Source organism: Suncus etruscus, chromosome 13 (genome assembly GCF_024139225.1).
Source record: "Suncus etruscus isolate mSunEtr1 chromosome 13, mSunEtr1.pri.cur, whole genome shotgun sequence".
Classification (NCBI taxonomy): domain Eukaryota; kingdom Metazoa; phylum Chordata; class Mammalia; order Eulipotyphla; family Soricidae; genus Suncus; species Suncus etruscus.
Genome location: NC_064860.1, coordinates 3,371,273 through 3,378,856, shown reverse-complemented (window position 1 = coordinate 3,378,856; position 7,584 = coordinate 3,371,273). Strand labels below are relative to the sequence as shown.

Below are 7,584 nucleotides of genomic sequence, written 5' to 3'. Positions count from 1 at the left end.
AGATTGACTAAGATCATTGAATGCAATAATGCCATGAAAGCAGCAAATGTAATTTCTGGCTCACCACTTAAGGTTGGTAAATGTCAGCTTCTGTTCACTTAAGAAGCCAGGGAAATTTCCACAGCTTAGCATTGTCTCTGCCAGCCAAAGGCAGTTAATCATTGACCAACAAAACCAGGCCACGGAAGATCTAGGAAACAATAACAGTGTTGTCCTGAGCTTGCTGTTTTCAAGCAGACTTTGGAGTTCATGGATGACTGCATGTTATAGATATTAAAAGAAATGGATTCGGAGCCATAGTACAGTGGGTAGAGTGCTTGTCTTGCAGATGACTGACGCAGGTTTCATCTCTGGCATCCCATACAGTCTTCCAAGTACTGCTGAGTGATCCATGAGTACGAAACCATGTGTAGGGGCCGGAGAGATGGTATGGAGGTAAGGCATTTGCCTTGAATGCAGAAGGACAGTGGTTCGAATCCTGGCATCCCATATGGTCCCCTGAGCCTGCCAGGAGCGATTTCTGAGTGTAGAGCCAGGAGTAACTCCTGAGCACTGCTGGGTGTGACCCAAAAACCAAAAAAAAACAAAAAACAGTAAACAAAACCACGAATAAACCTCAAAAGCCAAAAACAAATTTGCGGGTCATCCTTGCGCAGGGGCCATGCTAATATTCTCTGTCTCATTCCAATTTTAGTATATGTGCTGTTAAAGTGAGCACCCAAAAACAAATTTAACACCAAAAGATAAGGACTAACAACAATGTCTAAAAGAAGGAGAGAGAGAGAGAGAGAGAGAGAGAGAGAGAGAGGGAGAGAGAGAGAGAGAGAGAGAGAGAGAGAGAGAGAGAGAGAGAGAGAGAGAGGTAACTACTCTGTGGACCAGTCCATGGTCAGAAGCTGACTACCATACACAGACACAGACACAGACACACAGACACACAGACACACACACACACACACACACACATTTTGATTTTGGGCCCACACAAGGTGGCACTCAGGGGTTACTCCTGGCTCTCTGCTCAGAAATTACTCTTGATAGGCTCGGTGGGGAGGCATATGGGAAACCCGAGATCAAACCCAGGTTGGCTACTTGCAAGGCTAATGCCCTTCGTGCTGTGCTATTGCTCCAGCCCCAGATATATTTTTAATTGAAGAATTCCACTTCTAGGTGTGGTTCACCATGAGCCTTTCAGGGTGCAGCCTCTAAAACAACCAAACAATAGGCTTTGAGAATTCCAGTATGCACTGAGGAATGGAGTGGGGGAAATGGGAATGAAGAAATCAACCAATGAGGAAAGCTAAAACCCAGATGAGAAAAATGACTCAACTGATAAAATGAGATTCCAGTCCAGGGAACTTCTCAGTTTCCTAGGAATGGGGCCCAAGTGTTAGTGCCCCTGTCATTGTCTTTCTTCATCTGTTTTTACTGTGATGAAAAGGGGCCCACAGGCTTGGTGGTGGGTGCAGACCTGGGTTGTGGTGCCCAGGTTTCCACTAGAACTCTGTTTGGCACATGTGTTGGGGCAGGGGCTCAGACTCATTGCCTCATGCTAGCCAGACACAAACTTCTTTGTTGTTGTTGTTGTTGTTGTTGTTGTCGTTGTTATTTCTATTTTTGGGTCACACCTGGCAGCAGCACTCAGGGGCTACTCCTGGCTCTACACTCAGAAATAGGCCCTGGCAGGCTCGGGGGACCATATGGGATGCCGGGATTTGAACCACTGTCCTTCTGCATGCGAGGCAAATGCCTTACCTCCATGCTATCTCTTCGGCCCCAGGCACAAACTTCTTCCTGAATTCTGCTCTGTTCTCTTGTCTTTCAGACCATATGGGCTGTGTTCACCAACATATTTGCCCAAATGTATAATGAAATGCTTCGAAACCAACCAAGAAGTGATTTCACAGTGAGACAGCATCCTGTCACTGCCTTTGGGTCCGGAGGGTTGCTCGTGATAAATCTGCTGTAAATCTTAAGGATGCTTCTGTATATGTAATTTTTTTTTATCTTCCTGCTTTCAGTATTCTAGCTCTATCACTGGTTTCCATCATTGTAATTGGGATGTGCCATGCAGAGTTATTATTTGGGTCTCTTTTGGCTGGTACTCTTAAGCATTCAGGATGTGGGTGCATGTAGTATTCTGTTCTGGGAACTTCTTGGCAATGATGTCTTTGATTAATGTTCTCAGGACCCCAATGATTTTTTTTTTTGGTTTTTGGTTTTTGGGTCATACTTGGCAGTGCTCAAGGGTTCCTCCTGGCTCCACGGTCAGAAATCGCTCCTGGCTGGCTTCGGAGACCATATGGCATGCCAGGATTCGAACCAATGACCTTTTGCATGAAAGGCAAACGCCTTACCTCCATGCTATCTCTCTGTATTCTAGGAACTATTTCCTTTGAGGTGCAGAAGCTTCGCAGCTTAATATAGTCCCATCTGTTTATCTCTGTTTCCACTTGTATGGAGAGTTCTGTTTCCACCTTGAAGATGCCATTAGTCTTGATGTCATGGAGTGTTGTACCAACATGTTGTTCAATCTACTTTATAATTTTAGGTCTGATATCCAGGTCCTTAATTTATTTGGCTTTGACCTTTGTGCCTGGTGTAACATGGAGGTCTGAGTTCGCTTTATTGCAAGCAGCTGACCAGTTGTTCCAACCTCACTTGTTGAAGAGATTTTCCTTGCTCCATTTTGCCTTTCTTGCCCCTTTATCAAAGATTAATTGTATGTGTGGGGGACATTTTCTGAACACTAAAGTCTATTCCATTGATCTGAGGTCTGTCTTTATTCCAATACATGCTGTTTTAATAACTATAGTTTTATAATACAATTTAAAGCTGAGAAAGGTGATGCCTCTCATACTCGTTTTCCCAAGGGTTGTTCTAGCTATTCATTGGTGTTTATTGTTCCAAATGAATTTTGGGAATGTTTGATCCACTTCTTTGAAGAATGTCCTGGGTATTCTTAGAGAGATTGTATTTAATCTATATAATGCCATTATATCTGATGTTATTCCTACCAATCCATGAGCAGGTTATGTGTCTCAATTTCCTGTGTCCTCTTTTGTTTCTTGAAGCAATGTTTTGTAGTTTTTTTTTATAGGTCCTTCACATCTTTAGTTAAGTTGACTCCAAGATATTTTAGTTTGTGTGACACTAATGTGAATGGGTTGTTTTTTTTAATGTCCATTCCTTCTTTATCATTATTGATGTATAAAGAAATCCATTAATTTTTGTGCATTAATTTTGTAGCCTGCCACTTTGCTATATAAATCTATTGTTTCTAGAAGCTTTTTGGTAGAGTCTTTAGGGTTTTCTAGATATATTATTATTTATCTGCAAACAATGAGAGCTTGGCTTCTTCCTTTCCTATATGGATGCCCTTGATATCTTTTTACTATCCTAATATCCTAATTGCTATGGCAAAAACTTCCAGCAATATGTTGAATAGGAGTGGTGAAAGAGAGGGCAGTCTTGTCTTGTACCAGATTTAGAGGAACAGATTTTAGTTTATCACCATTAAGAATAATATTTGCCATTGTCTTGTGATAAATGGCCTTGACTATTATTAAGATATATTCCTTCTATTCCCATCTTGATGAGAGGTGGTTTGTTTGTTGGTTTGGTTTGGTTTGGTTTGGTTTATAGGCCACACCCAGTGACGCTCAGGGGTTACTATCGCTCCTGGCTTGGGGGACCATATGGGATGCCAGAGGATCGAACTGTGATCTTTCCTAGGCTAGCACAGGCAAGGCAGATGCCTTACCACTTGCGCCACTGCTCTGTCCCTTGATGAGAGTTTTTATCAAGAATGGGTGTTGGAACTTATTGAATGCTTTTCTGCATCTACTGATATGATCATATGGTTTTTATTTTTCTTTTTGATAATATGATGTACTATGTTGATTGATTTATGTATGTTAAACCATCCTTGCATTTCTTGAATGAATCCTACATTTTTGTGTTGTATGACCTTTTTGATAAGGCATTGGTTTCTATTTGCCAGAATTTTGTTGAGGATCTTTGCATCTGTGTACATCAGAGTTATTGGTCTGTAGTTTTCTTTACTTGAAACATCTCTGTCTGGTTTTGGTATCAGGGTAATGTTAGCTTCATAAAAAAATATTTCAGAGTGTTCCTGATTTTTCAATTTCATGAAAGAGCCTGAAAAGGGTTGGTAGTAGTTCATCTAGAAAAGTTTGAAAGAATTTGTTAGTGAATCCATCTGGACCTGGGCTTTTGTTTTTGGGAAAACTTTTGATTACTCTTTTAATTTCCTCAGTAATAATGGGTCTATTTAGATATGCTATCAGGGGTGGCGAACAGGATTTTTACCCTCACTCAAAATGGAAAAATGCTATATGTGTTTAATACATTATTGTTAAAATTATATGCTTTTGTGTGTTTGTTTTGACAGACCACTGCGTGGTGTGGTTCTCTGACTCTCACAGTTTAAAATTTTGGCTCTTTGTGTGGAACTTGTTCACCACTCCTGTGCTAGATCTTCCTGGTTTAACTGTAGAAAGTTGTAGGATTCTAAGAATTTATCCATTTCTTCCAGGTTCTCGTGTTTCATGGCATAGTTTCTCAAAGTAGTTTCTAATTACCTTTTGAATCTCTGCAATATCTCTAGTGATCTCCCCCTTTTCATTTCTTTTTGTTTGTTTGTTTGTTTTTGGGTTACACCCGGCATCCTCAGGACTTACTCCTGGCTCTATGCTCAGAAATCACTCCTGGCAGGCTCGGGGGACCATATGGAATGCCGGGATTCGAACCAATGACCTTCTGCATGAAAGGCAAACACCTTACCCTCCATGCTATCTCTCTGACCCCCCCTTTTCATTTCTAATCTGATTAATCAAGTTTCTCTCTTTCCCTTTCTTTATGAGTTTTACTAGTGGTTTATCAATCTTGTTTATTTTTTCAAAGAACCAACTTTTGCTTTTGTTGATCTTTTGAATTTTTTTTTATCCATTCCATTGATTTCTGCTCTAAGCTTTATTATTTCCTTTTGCCTACTTATTTTTAGCTCCTCTTGTTGGTTATTTTCTAATTTTAAAAGCTGTGTCATTGGGGCCGGAGGGATAGCATGGAGGTAAGGCATTTGCCTTGCATGCAGAAGGACTGTGGTTCAAATTCCAGCATCCCACATGGTCCTCTGAGCCTGCCAGGAGCGATTTCTAAGCTCAGAGCCAGGAGAAACCCTTGAGAGCTGCCTGGTGGACCCAACAACCAAAAAAAAAAAAAAATTAAGCTATTTGTGTAGGCCACTTTTCCTTTCTGATGTGTGCTTGTAAAGCTATGAATTTTCCACTTAGTGCTGCTTTTGTTGTGTGATAGTTTGTGTCTTCCTTGTCAATTTGTTCCAGTAATGTTTTGATTTCCTCTTTGATTTTACCTCTGACCCACTAGTTAGTCAGCAGTATGCCACTTAATTTCCAGTTGTTAAAGTTTTTCTTCTGTGACCCTTTGTAGTTCACTTCTGATTTTAGTGCCTTCTGATCTGAGAAGTTAGTCTGTACAATATCTATCCTCTTGATTTTATGGAGATATGTTTTATGGGCCAGCATGTCATCTATCCTGGAGAATGATCAAGGTGCATTGGAACAGAATGTGTATCCAGGTTTCTGGGGATGTAGTGCCCTATATATATCTACTATTCCACTTTCTTCATGTCTTTTTTCAGAACTAGTGTATTCTTGTTGGGTTTCAGCCTGGTTGACCTATCAAGGGGTGACAGGGCAGTGTTGAAGTCTCCTACTATTATTGTATTACTATTGATATCTTCTTTCAGATTTGTCAACAATTGTATAAATATTTCGCTGGTCCCTCATTGGGTGTGTATAACTTTTATAACTTTTCTGCATCTAAAGTTTGTGTCATCTGATATTAATATGGCCACTCCAGCTTTTTTGGGGGGAGTTGGGGGCCACACCCAGTGATGTTCAGAGGTTACTCCTGGTTATGTGCTCAGAAATTGCTCCTGACTTGAGAGACCATAGGGGACACTGGGGATTGAACCAAGGTTCATCCTGGGTCAGCCACATGCAAGGCAAATGCCCTACCACTGCACTATTGCTCTGGCCCCGACTTAGCTTTTTTAAGGGAATTGTTTGTTTGGATGATTTCATTCAGCCTTTTATTTTGAGTCTGTGTTTGTTCTGACTATTTAGATGTGTTTCTTGTAGGCAGCAGAATTTTGACTTCAGCTTTTTGATTCATTTTGCCACTCTGTGTCCCTTAACTGGTGTATTTAGTCCATTGACATTGAGAGAGATTATTGTCATGGGATTTGATGTCATCTTTGTGTAGAAGTTTATTGTGTCTGTTGGTCTGTCTTGTCTTTTTTTTGTTTGTTTGTTTTTGGGCCACACCCGGCGTTGCTCAGGGGTTACTCCTGGCTGTCTGCTCAGAAATAGCTCCTGGCAGGCTCGGGGGACCATATGGGACACTGGGATTCGAATCAACCACCTTTGGTCCTGGATCGGCTGCTTGCAAGGCAAACACCGCTGTGCTATCTCTCCGGGCCCTGGTCTGTCTTGTCTTAAAGAAGATCTTTTATTTTTCTTTTAAGGCTGGTTTTGAGTGTAAAGTTTCTGAACTGCTGTTTATCCCTGAAGCTATGTATATTTCCCTCAAACCTGAATGTGATTCTGGCTGGGCACAGTATTCTAGGCCAAGCATTCATTTCTTTGGGTTTTGTCACTATATCTCACCACTGCCTTCTGACCTTGAGGGTTTCTTGTGACAGGTCTGCTGTAAATCTTAAGGATACTCCTTTGAATGTAATTTCCTTTTTTGATCTTGCTGCTTCCAGTATTCTATCTCTTCTGTGGGATTCGTCATTGTGACTAGGATGTGTCTTGGGGTGGTTTTCTTCGGGTCTCTTCTAGCTGGTACTCTTTGGGCATACAGGATTTGGTTGCATGCCATCTTTAGCTCTGGGAGTTTTCTGTAATGAGGTCTTTGACTATTAATTCTATCTGGAGATTTTCTTTGGGTGCCTGGTGGTAAGATATTCTGTTGGAGAGGCTTTCCAATAAGTTTTTCATTTCATCTACTGAGTTTTTCAGTCCTGTTATTTCACTTTAGAATTTTCTGATTTCTAACGTTATGTTCTGTTCAGCTTGATCTATTCTTTCTTTGAGTTCTATGAGCATCCTCCATATAACTACTCTAAACTCCTTGTCTGAGAGGCTATGTGGTTGATACTTTCTGGGTCATCAAAGCTGCCATCTTTATTCTCTATGCATGTTGTTGTCTTGCATTGTTTCCCCATTGACATGCTTGTAGTGTGGCTTTTACTGTGTGTTGTGGTAGGGTTCATGGGCTAGGAGATGTGTGCAGCATGTAGCAAAGCAGAGCCCCATGCTCCTCCCTGCTTCTCTGAAGCCAAAAATGGAGGAATGCAGAGACTTTATAAAAGCACCGGGCAGGAGTCTGGTACCATCTTGTGGACTGGGACTGCCTACCTGGCTGCAAACCTTGATGGGATTAAGTTAGCTGGGATCTTCTTTAGCAGTCTCATGCAGGGGATCAGGAACCGCCCCCCCCCCCTCAATGATTCTTATGGTGTTTCTGTTAGAT

At 41.3% G+C, this 7,584-nt stretch overlaps 1 non-coding gene across 1 annotated transcript; it reads right to left on the bottom strand.

The window, feature by feature from the left end:
* Positions 1 to 609: 609 nt before the first annotated feature.
* On the bottom strand, positions 610 to 718 carry LOC126026830 (U6 spliceosomal RNA). The gene has a single exon (XR_007502045.1). It is a non-coding gene; the product is annotated as a U6 spliceosomal RNA (small nuclear RNA).
* Positions 719 to 7,584: the final 6,866 nt, after the last annotated feature.